This window comes from Gossypium arboreum, chromosome 10 (genome assembly GCF_025698485.1).
Source record: "Gossypium arboreum isolate Shixiya-1 chromosome 10, ASM2569848v2, whole genome shotgun sequence".
In the NCBI taxonomy this organism is placed as follows: domain Eukaryota; kingdom Viridiplantae; phylum Streptophyta; class Magnoliopsida; order Malvales; family Malvaceae; genus Gossypium; species Gossypium arboreum.
In genome coordinates, this window is record NC_069079.1 from 49,945,349 (window position 1) to 49,957,924 (window position 12,576).

General features: G+C 38.8%; 1 non-coding gene across 1 annotated transcript; it reads left to right on the forward strand.

The window, feature by feature from the left end:
- The first annotated feature begins 3,665 nt into the window (after positions 1-3,665).
- LOC128283224 (small nucleolar RNA R71) lies at positions 3,666-3,772 on the forward strand. The gene has a single exon (XR_008273566.1). It is a non-coding gene; the product is annotated as a small nucleolar RNA R71 (small nucleolar RNA).
- The last annotated feature ends 8,804 nt before the right edge of the window (positions 3,773-12,576 follow it).

A 12,576-nucleotide genomic window follows, 5' to 3' on the forward strand; every position in this document is an offset into this window, starting at 1 on the left:
TAATATTTACATACAAACTTACCTTAGTGCAAAATGTGGAAATTTTGCAATTTAGTCCAAAACTTTTTCCTTCCCCTGCTCGAGATCAATTCGCGTCTTTCTTGATCTATAATAACACATTTAGCTCATTTAATACTCATAATATTTATTTCAATCCAGAAATCACATCATGGAAAAATTACATTTTGCCCCTAACTTTTCAAAATTACAATTTTGCCCCTAGGCTCGGAATTTAATTTCAGCCCTTATTCTTATATTTTATGATATGCTGAACATTTTTCTCTTCTACAACAACATCAAATTCTCACTCTATCATATAGTTATGAACAATAGGTATTTTTACTGATTATGCTGCTTTTACTCGTTTTCACTTAAAACCGAGTAGCACAAGTTATTTAACATAATTTAAAACCTCATATTCTATCATAAAACATCAAAATACACAAATTTCACCTATGGGTATTTTTCCAAATGTGAACCCTAGGTTAAATTATTACTAGCATAAGCTTAATCGAGCTTAGGGATTCCAAAAGCGTAAAGAACATTAAAAGCGGGCTTGGAATCACTTACTATGGAGCTTGAAAATTGAAGAAACCCTAGCTATGGAGAGAGGAGAATTCGGCAGCAACTAAGGAGGATGATGATCAATTTTGTGTTATTTTTCCCATTTTATTTCATTTAATATCCAAATGACCAAAATGCCCCACCTTACTAAACTTTCAAAAATTCCTTCCATGTCCTAATTTTGTCCATGAACTTAAAATTGGTCAAATTGCTATTTAAGACCTCCTAATTAATATTCCAAAACAATTTCATACTAAAAACTTCTGGGATGCAAATTTTGCAACTTATTCGATTTAGTCCCTACTTTCAATTTAAGCACTTTAGGCATAGAATTTCATCACGAAATTTTCACACAATCATGCAATCATATCATAAACCCCAAAATAATTATAAAACAATTATTTCTATCTCGGATTTGTGGTCACGAAACCACTATTCCGATTAGGCCCTAATTCGGGTTGTCACACGATCCATGTCCCAGACATGTCTTACACTAGCACACAAAATAACACGAATGTCATGGCATGAATACCCGATTTATTTCCTAAGGTTCGAACAGGAGTTTTTCTATCTCATTATTTATCATACATAATCATTTCCACAAACAAGAAATTTATGCTATATCAATTTAAACACATCTAATACGATGTAATTGTATTATTTACATACAACTTACCTCGGTATCTAAGATGTAGATGACTAGTTCGGCTTAGTCTACTTGTTTTACTTTTCCCCTGGACGTGTGTCCCCAAAATCTATAAATACCTTTCACTATTCATCATCTTCTTCACCCAAAATCCCTAACCCTAGCCGCTTCAAGGCATCGACTCTCCCTCCATCTCTGAGGTACTTACACGCCATTTTGGCTCACACGTTAATAGGAAGGAGAGCGAGCACTGGCGTCGTCAACAGTCACAGTGCCTACTTTCTATGGTGTTTGTCACACGGGCACATCATAGACCTTGCTTATTTCATTACCCTCTCTATTCAACATCAGATGGAGTGACATCGGATGGGGTTCATCTCAATTGGCCGCTACGTGACTCGACTAGCACGGCACTTCGGGCTCCTCAACACAGCACCCAATCATCCTCCCTCACTCTCATGGGCCAGATGTCCCCACAGGGCATCTCGAGCATGCTAAGTATGAGGATGATCGAGAAACGACATGGCACCTTCCCTCCTCAGTACCGTCTCACCCAATCCACTGAAAATGAGGCCCATGAGGACATTACTGATGATGTCCCTCCACGTCATGAGGACCCACCGACTCAGCCACAACCACCCTCTCGTCTAGTTCATGCGGCAACTTCATACACTGACATCTTTGAGCACCTTACCTCGACTATACTGAATGGAAAAATGCTAAGTACCGCAAGAGAGATTTGTTCATTTGGTTTGGTAGTGACAATGTGAGGATCTGTGGCATCTAATAAAACTTTATCTCCAACCTTAAGTTGATTTGGAAAGTATTGAGCTTGTTCTGGCATAGTTTTGGTTTATCGTGTGTTCTCGATTTATGTGTCTGCCATTCATCTAGCTCCTTGATTTGTAGCCTTCGTTCTTCATGAATAGGTCCTCTACTATTGCTTGAAAATGGCTCATGTACTTCCTTCAAACTCATTTCCTGCAAAGTAGGTTACACCATATTGTTAGTTTTAGTAGAATAGTTTAGATAATCACCTTCAATTTTTGATGTGTTGCCAGAACTGCGAGCTTGAAGGGTGATTGTTTCGTCTCCCACAAGAAGTGTGAGCTCACTTGTGCCAACATCAATAATCGTTCTAGCAGTTGCTAAAAAGGGCCTTCCTAAAATCAAATGAGTGTTGCTATCCTCCTCTATGTCTAGAACAACGAAGTCAACAGGAAATATAAATTTATCGATTTTAACTAGCACATCTTCAATAATACCCCTATAATCTTATAGTTTTATCTACTAATTGAATGCTCATCCTAGTCTGTTTAGGTTTCCCAAGACCTAGTTGCTTAAACATTTTGTAAGGCATGACGTTAATACTAGCCCCTAAATCATCTAATGCAGTATTAACATCTAAACTACCAATTAAGCAAGGAATTGGAAAACTCCCTGGATCTTTCAATTTGTTGGGTAGCTTATTTTGTAGAATAGCTGAGCAAACTGCGTTTAGCTTCACATGCGAAGCCTCATCCAACTTTTGCTTATTTGCTAAAATGTCCTTTAAAAGTTTCATTACGTTTGGTGTCTGCAATAGAGCTTCAATAAACGGTAAGTTAATATGTATTTTTTTTAAGATTTTAAGGAATTTACCAAATTGTTCATCTGAGCGGTCTTTCCTTGTCGCATTAGGGTATGGCACACGAGGTTTGTATTCTGTACTTACTCATTGTGGTCTACCTCACCTTTACCTTTGCTTATCTCAGTTTCTTGCCTTGGTTTTGGTTTAGGTGTGACTAACCCTTCCTCATCTTGACTAGTAATCACGTTGAGTTGCTCCCTTCGGTTAGATTTTGTGTTGCTTGGCAAGCTACCTTGTGGTCGTTCAGAAATCAACTTGGCAAGCTGTCCAATCTGAGTTTCGAGCCCTTAGATCAATGCTTGTTTATTCTTAAGTGCTATCTCGGTATTCTGAAAACGAGTTTACGACACCAATATAAACTTTGAGAGCATCTCTTCAAGGTTTGGCTTCTTTTCCTGTTGGTAGGGTGGTTGTTTGTAGCCTGAAGGTGGTCTCTGATTTCCTTGGTCTCCCCATGAAAAATTTGGGCGGTTCCTCCAACCTGCATTGTAAGTATTGCTATAAGGATTGTTATGAGATTGACCTCCACTTGCTTCACACTGCATTATTGGGTGAACCTGTGAAGAACTAAGACAACCATCAATTTACGTATTCAAGAGTTCTACCTGATTAGAGAGCATGGTGACCGAATCAATGTTATAAACACTGACTATTTTTGTTGGCTTTGTCCTCATGACTTGCCACTGATAGTTATTTAGTGACATCTCCTCTATAAACTCATAAGGTGTTTTATTATTGATGGTTTCGCCAGCAGCTGCGTCAACCATCTGTCGGGTCGAAGGATTCAGGCCATTATGAAAAGTTTGAACCTATAGCTAGAGTGGTAACCCATGGTGAGGGCATCTTCGCAAAAGGTCTTTGCATCTCTCCCATGCATCATAGAGTGTCTCTAAATCCATCTGCACAAAAGAAGAGATATCATTACGTAATTTAGCCATTTTAGCCAGCAGAAAATATTTTAGTAAAAAATTTTTGATCATTTGTTCCCAAGTAGTGATTGACCCCCATGGTAACGAATTCAACCACTGTTTAGCTTTGTTTCTCAAAGAAAAAGGGAATAACTGAAGGCGAAGGGCATCATCAGAAACACCATTAATTTTAAATGTATCGCATAGTTCTAAAAAGTTTACCAAGTGAGCGTTGGGATTTTCATCTTGCAAACCATCAAATTGAACAAATTGCTGTATCATTTGAATTGTGTTAGGTTTTAGTTCAAAAGTATTTGCAGCTACAGTAGGTCTAACTATGCTCGATTCAGATCCTGTTGGAGAAGGTTTAGCATAATCATACATAGTGCGCGGAGCAGGATTTTGATTAACAACAATCGCAGGAGGTAGTGAATTTTCTTGGTTTTCACCCATCTCCTCGGTTGTGGTTGAAGTATCATCCTCTTGCTCGTTCTCTATGTATCTTAAGCTTCGCCTTATTTCTCTTTGGTTTCTGCGGACTGTGCGATCAATCTTACTATAAACAAGTAATGCTCCTGACGTGTTTCTTCTAGGGATAAACTATAAAAACCTACCAGGAAAAAGGGAAAAAGAAGAATTAGTAATAAAAGTTAAAATAAAATTTAAATTCCAGTAAAAGTAAATGGCTAAAGTAATAAAAATCGAGTGTTCCTAATATGTTAGTTCCCCGGAAACGGCGCCAAAAACTTGATACATGATATTTGTGATAGGTTTTAAATATTTATAATGAATCGTTCTACAAACTAACTATTATCACGATGAAGGCAAGTGTACCTATCAAATAGTAGTATAGCTTTAGGAAGACCAGATTATCGAACCCAAAGGAACTAAAAGTACTAGTATTAACTTTTTTTTTATTATGTAGCCTAAAAATAAAAGGGTTTTGTTTATCTAACTAATTAATTAAACTAAGAAATCACATAAAAAAGAATTGGGGAATTACTTTTGGAAAAACGATTGAATTAAGACAATACCTAAGGAAAAATCCACCTAAACTTCACTTGTTATTTGACTCTAAATGGGATGATTTATTCATTTGACTTGATCCGTAGAAATCCCTAAGTTATATTATTATCCCTCTCGAGACTAACAATGTCTAACCGTAGGTTGAATAATTGAAATCTCTTTCTAATTAACTCCCTAGGGTTGCATTAACTCGATCTATGGATCCCCTTATTAGGTTTCACCCTAATTCGGCAAAATCTTTTCACCTATCTCTAGGCGCGCAATCAACTTCGCTTAATTATTACAAATGTACTCTGAGACAGGGTCTATTCCTCCTCTGAATAAGAGCTTAACTTGAATCAATATCCTGGAATACCAAAACAAGTATTAAGAACACATAATTAAGAACAAGTCAAATATTTATCATACAATTCAAATAATAATAACAAGATTGGTCTTAGGTTTCATTCCCCTTAGGTATTTGGGGGTTTTAGTTCATAACTAAAAAGGTAAACATCTTTGAAGAATAATGAATACAAAACATAAAGAAAAACCCAAAACTCTTGAAGGGAAATTGAGGGGAGATCTTCAGTCTTGATGATGAATCTGGCTTCTAATATGGATCAATCGGCTTTCCTTGAGGAGTTCCCTGCTTCCTTCTCTGTCGCCCCCCTTTTCCTCCTCCTCTAGGGTGTATTTATAGGTTTTAGAATGCCTAAGAACCCTCAAAATTGACATTTTCTGAATTGGACTCAATTTTGGCTCGACAGGGACACGCCCGTGTGTGATTACTTCAGGCCGTGGTTAAGCCTGTTAAATAGGCACGGACATGTGGTCCACCCGTGTGAGTCGTGCTTCGATTCTGCCAAATTGACACGGGCATGTGGTCTACCCGTGTGAGGAGGTCCAAGCCATGTTGATTTCGTATGTTGGCCCATTTTCTCCATTTTTGGCCCGTTTCTCATTCCTTTCATTCTCCTATGCTCACCTAAGTATAAAATATGAAATTAAGGCATTAGGAGTATCAAATTCACCAATTTTAAGGAAAAATCATCCATAAAATGTCCTAAGCATGGGATAAAAATATGTAAAAATTACAGTTTATCAGCTCCCTTCAACTGATCAAACAAATCATCGATCCATGGCAAGGGGTACTTGTTCTTCACAGTTACCTTGTTTAGCTATTGGTAGTTTATACACAATCTCATCGACCCGTCTTTCTTTTTCACAAAAAGTACTGGAGCACCCCACGGTGAATAACTCGGTCTTGCAAAACCTTTATTTGTTAACTCCTGTAATTGAGCCTACAATTGAGATAGGTGTCGTACCAGGGACTAAATCGATCCAAACTCAATTTCTCTAGTTCGAGGTAATCTGGGCAACTCTTCCAGAAACACATCCAGATGCTCACATACCACCGACACTGTCTCAATTTTCACTTCCGACTCTATTGTGTTCAACACAAATGCCAGGTAAGACTCATACCCTTTTCTCAACTATTTCTCAACAGTCAAAGATGAAATCAGTACTGGTGAGTTATCCAGTTCACCTGATTCAACTCGATTAATATCCGTATTCTCACATTTCATTTTAATGAACTTGTTACCATAATTCACTATCACATTATGAGAAGTTAACCAATCCATGCCAAGAATTAGGTTAAATTCATCAAATGGTAATAGCACGAGGTTAGCCAGAAAACAATAACCTCTAACCATCAAAGGACAATCTCTACACACTTTTTCAACTATCACATGCCTGCCTAACGGGTTTGACACTTTTATCTCAAATCTAGTGGACTCAATAGATATATTCATACTAGGTACTAATTTCATGCATACATAGGAATGAGTAGATCCCAGATCAATCAAAGCAGTAATAGAAATATCATGAAGAGAAAAAGTACCCATAATAACATCTGGTGAAGATGCCTCTTCACAAGCATGAATGGCATAAGTCCTTGCAGGCGCTCGGCCCTCGGATCTCACAGCTGAATCTCTAGGAGCTTCTCTATTACTGGCCCCATTGCTAGGGTTCTTTTGTGGTCTACCCCTCGAGGGAGCACTACTCGCCCTCGTCTCTAGCTTTTTCTCTTTCTCATTTAATTCAGGGCAGTCTCAAATGAAGTGGTCTAGTGATCCACATTTGAAGCAACCTCTTTCATTCGCTCGGTATTCGCTGAAATGACGTTTACCACATTGCAAACACTCCGGCCTATTTGGTTGAACATTACCGACTCTTGTGATAGAAGTGGTCTGAGCTTTAGAAGCCGTGTTCTGCTTGTTCTTGATCTTATTCGAGAACCCCACTGACACGTTGGATTGGGTAGGAAACTCTCTCGATTTCTTAGCTGAGGTTTGCTGTGATTTCCCCATCTATCTTTTCCTTGAGTCTCGGGACTCAATATCAGCTTTTCTCTTCCCTTTGGCCAATTCCTCGGCCTTACATGCTCTCTCCACGAGCACTACGAATTCCCTCAATTCTAAGATTCCAACTAACAATCGAATGTCTTCATTCAATGCATCCTCAAATCTCTTGCACATGATGGCTTCAGTAGACATGCACTCCCTAGCATATTTGCTGAGCCTTACGAACTCACTTTCATACTTTGTTACTGTCTTTCAACCTTGTTTCAGTTCTAGAAATTCCTTCCTCTTCTGTTCTATAAACCTTTGAGTGATATACTTCTTCCTGAACTCCTCCTGGAAGAACTCCCATGTAATCCTTTCCCTTAGTACAATCGACACAAGGGTATTCCAGCATTGGTAAGCTAAGTCTCATAGGAGTGACACTGCACACTTCACGCACTCCTCAGGCATGCATGATAACTCATTAAATACCCTAATGGCATGTAACACCCCGAACCCGAGACCATCGCCGGTGTCGGACACGAGGGGTTAACAAGCCAAATCCACATGTTTCGCCCATCAATTTGACATTTCTAGTCAGGCTGGAAAACTGCGTCACTGTCGCCTTAAAAATAATATCTCGAGTTTCAAAACTCGGAAACTGTTTTCATAAATTTTCCCTGAATTTAGACTAATATATCCATCCATGGATTTATTTCTAGAATTTTTGGTCGGGCCAATTGGTACAGTTTATTAGTTAAAGTCACCCATGTTACAGAGATCGACTGCTCTGACCTTTGCGCGTTACAACTTGAATATCTCTCCGTACAGGGCTTTAATACTGGTTCCGTTTGTTTGTAATGAAACTAGACTCAAAATGAAATCTGTACATATAAGGCATGACTCCTGATTCATTCTGGATAATTTATAGTAAATTTTTAAAGTTGCGACAGGGGATCCAGAAACTGTTCTGGCCCTATCTCACAATAGCATTAATATCTCTTAACATGTAACTCCTATGACCGTTTCGTTTCTTCCATATGAAAGTAGACTCATCAAGGTTCATTTACATAACTTATTCACTATTTAATACCATTCCTACAAATTTTGGTGATTTTTCAAAACCACTACACTGCTGCTGCCAGCATCTGTTTTCAAGGTAGGTCTTATCTATTTGTAGTCTCCATGATCCAACTAGTCTTGCCATACATAGGTTCACCTATGACCATTTTAGCCATTCCAATGGCTGATCATGTGACCAACACTCCCATTTCCAATCCATAATTACATCATGAAACCATATATTATATATACAAATCACAAATGGTCTAAGTTCGTACTTGACTTCTACGAGCCATTTTCGCATGGCCGTACACATATACATCACAACACAATTGAACCGACAAGGGTAGTCCTATACATGCCATTTCAAAGTTCAACCAAAATTATACCAAAATGGAGGCTTTGATAGTGTAGATGACTTGACTTTAATGATCCCGAATCCGTTTGCTATCGAGCAAAATCTATAAAACAGAGAGCCAAAGCAACGGGTAAGCATTTTTATGCTTAGTAAGTCTCAAGGATTAAAATCAGCTTTAATTAAAGCAATACATTCACATAGCCAAATGCATCATTTCATTAATACACATTCACATAATCATTCTTACTTCACACTTCATCATTATATACTTTCACAAGGTATCAACCACTTCAATAGTTGATATTCGTTAGTCGATTGAGCGAATGTTGCTCAAACATGTCGACTTTTCCAATGCACATATAAACATACCTTATTCTTTGGGCTTTTCGAGCGTACTAATTGAATTTATTACAGCAACCAACACTCACCTCCAGCCCAAGCTTCTTGAATACAACCGGATATAACCACATGCACGAATGCCTTGGTCTTAGCCAGATAGAACGACTTGCACGAATGCCTTGGTCTTAGCCCGGATGTAGCCGCTAGCACAATTGCCTTGGTCTTAACCGGATATAATTTCCAGCATAAATGTCTTGGGACTTAGCCCGGATATCATTCAATTGCTCATGCACACATACATCAATAATCATTAGACATTCATGTTTCATTTTCGTTACTAAGGCTCAAACACAAAGGTAATCACTAGCATAATCGCCTTGGGACTTAGCCCGGTATCATTCAAATACTCATACACACATAAATCGATAATCATTACACATCCATATTTCATTTCACATAATTCAAGTAGGGTCACTTCTTGAGGACTTACCTCGGATGTTGTCGAGCGGCTTTTACGGCTATTCGATCACTTTTCCTTCCCTTGTCCAATTGTGGCCCTCTAAGCTCTTGAGCTAATTCAAACAAATTTAATTTATTAAAACCTCATTATGGTAGCTTATGGCCGAATATGACAAGGAGTTTAAATGGTCATATGGCCACCCTTTAGCTTGAATACACAATGGTCATGCACATTTTATACTACATCAAGCAATTCAATACAATTCATTCAAGCATCAAGGAAAAGCTAAGGCCATCAATAGGCTACCTAAGGTAGAATATACATGTCCAATTTGAGGCCAATTATCCACTTAATACCACACAAAAAAAACAGCATGCATTTTACTAGTTAATGTTTTACATATTGTGGCTCAATACTTATAATATAGCATCAAGCACTCATATGGCCGATTATACTTGCAATTTCACAAACATTCTTCAACATTTTCTTCTTTAAACAAACATATTCATCACTTACTTCATAACCAAAACATCATGTGCAAACATATATATACATATATGTGCATGGCCGAATTTCAAGGTGCCCATAGCCATCCAAAACACAAATTTTAACTATCATGCAAGAAGCATGAACCGTGCTCATGAATGCATCATGGCCGAATACATCACAATCATGCCCCTTTCAACTTCAATCATGGTTAAACAAAAAAGAAAACTCAAAGTCTTACTCAAGATGGCTACAAAGAAATTTCAAGAGTAGACAATCCATCTTTGCATGCATCATTATCAAGCTTCACACTTAGCATGCAATGGCTTTATCACCATATTCACTTGGGCCAAATTTCATTCCCATGACATAACAAAGATTTGAACCATGGGCTAACAAGAACATCAATCTAGCAACCAAAAACATGCATGAATCTCATGGCACAACCTCAAACATACCTTACTCTTGATGCAAGTATAGCCAACCTCTTCCTAATCCTCTTCCAAACCAAGTATGAAGCAAAACTCCTTCCTTATCCTTAGTATTTTCGGCCAAAAGGAGAGTGAAAATAGATGAATAAAAAAAAATTTTTTCTTTGTTTTTGTTTCTCTCATGTACGGCACAAGGGGGGGGAAAGCATCCACACTCATTTTTTTTTCATTTCTTTACCCATGCTCTTATTTTATTATTTCTAACGTCCACCACTAGCAAAACATGTTTAAGACATGTTTTCTTTTGCCCATCTTCATCACCATGGCCAGCCACTTCCTTCTTTTTGGGTAAATTGACATGCAAAACCATTCTTTTGCATGCATATACTATTAGACCATTGAAGATTGGCCTATCACCTTTCAACAATGTTTCATATAAGTCCATCTTAATAAATTCACATAGAAGTGATCAAATTAATGCATGCAACTTTCACACATGCATTTGCTAACATCATAAACATAGAATATAACTTTTAATTACTTATAAGACTCGGTTTAATGGTCCCGACACCACTTCCCGACTAGGGTCAAATTAAGGATGTCACAACTCTCCCCCACTTAAGAAATTTTCGTCCCCGAAAATCTTACCTGTAAATAGGTTTGGATATCGCTCTTTCATAGAGTTCTCGGTCTCCCAAGTAGCTTCTTCTATCCCGTGCTTGAGCCATAACACTTTCACTAGCGGAACCCGCTTGTTTCGCAACTCTTTCACTTCCCGTGATAGGATACGAATCGGTTTCTTCCTCATAATTCATATAAGCTTGAATTTCAATTTTGATGGACTAATCACGTGCGATGGATCGGATCTATAGCGTCAAGCATTGAAACATGAAAGACATCGTGAACCTTTTCGAGTTCAGGGGGCAAAATCAAACGATATGCCACTGGACCGACTCGCTCGGATATCTCATATGGCCCAATGAACCTCGGGCTCAACTTACCCTTACGGCCGAATCTGAGTATCTTTTCCAAGGCGATACCTTGAGAAACACTTTATCACCCACGATACTCGATATCCTTACGCTTCAGATCCGCGTCGACTTCGACGATCGGAGGCTATCTTCAGACTTTCACGGATTACTTTCACTTTCATTCAGATCTCTAATCAAATCCACCTCGAAAATCTTGCTTTCACCGAGCTCGGTCCAAAACAATGGTGTACGGAATTTACGATCGTACAAAGCCTCGTAGGGTGCCATCTTAATACTTGATTGAAAGTTGTTGTTGTAAGCGAATTCAATCAACGGCAAATACCATTCCCATGAACCACTAAACTCGAGGACGCAACATCTCAACAGATCCTCAAGTATCTGAATTATCCGCCGGATTGACCATCGGTTTGGGGTGAAAGGCGGTCTTGAAATGCAACTTGGTACCCAAAGCTTCTTGCAACTTTTTCCAAAATCGCGAGGTAAATCTCGGATCTCTATCCGACACGATGGAAATAGGCACCCGTGTAATCTCACAATCGAGAACGTACAATTCGGCTAATTTGTCCATTGAAAAATCCGTATGTACGGGGACAAAGTGAGCCGACTTAGTCAATCTATCTACCACGACCCAAACCGCATCCTTCTTACTCGGCGACAATGGCGGTCCGGATACAAAGTCCATTGTGACTCGATCCCATTTCCACTCGGGTATCGTGATTGGTGAAGTAATCTCAAGGCACTTGATGTTCCGCTTTCACTTGTTGACATATTAAACATCTCAAACAAAGTCGGAGATGTCTCGTTTCATACCATGCCACCAAAACCGACGTTTCAAATCATTGTACATCTTCAGACTCCACGGGTGGATTGCCATTCGGCTACAATGGGCTTCATTCGAATTATCGAAATGAGTTCAATTCTTTGGAACACACAGACGACTTTTGAACCTCAAACAATCGTCATCATCGATTTGAAACTCGAGTCCTTGTTCGAACACACTCGGCCGTTTTGCGACCAACTCGTCGTCGACTTTCTCGAGCTTCTCGAATTTGATGTATCAATAATGGTTTGGCTTTCAATTCAGCTACTAACACACCGTCGGATCGAGCAGACAAGTGCACATTCATCGCTCAGTAAGCGAATAATGATTTACGACTCAAGGCATCCGCAACCACATTCGCCTTTCCCGGGTGATAGTCAATGACCAGCTCATAATCCTTTAACAGCTCGAGCCAACGTCTTTGTCGCAGATTTAAGTCTCTTTGGGTCATCAAATATTTGAGACTTTTGTGATCCGAGTACACATGGCACCTCTCACCAAATAAGTAATGTCGCCAAATCTTTAAG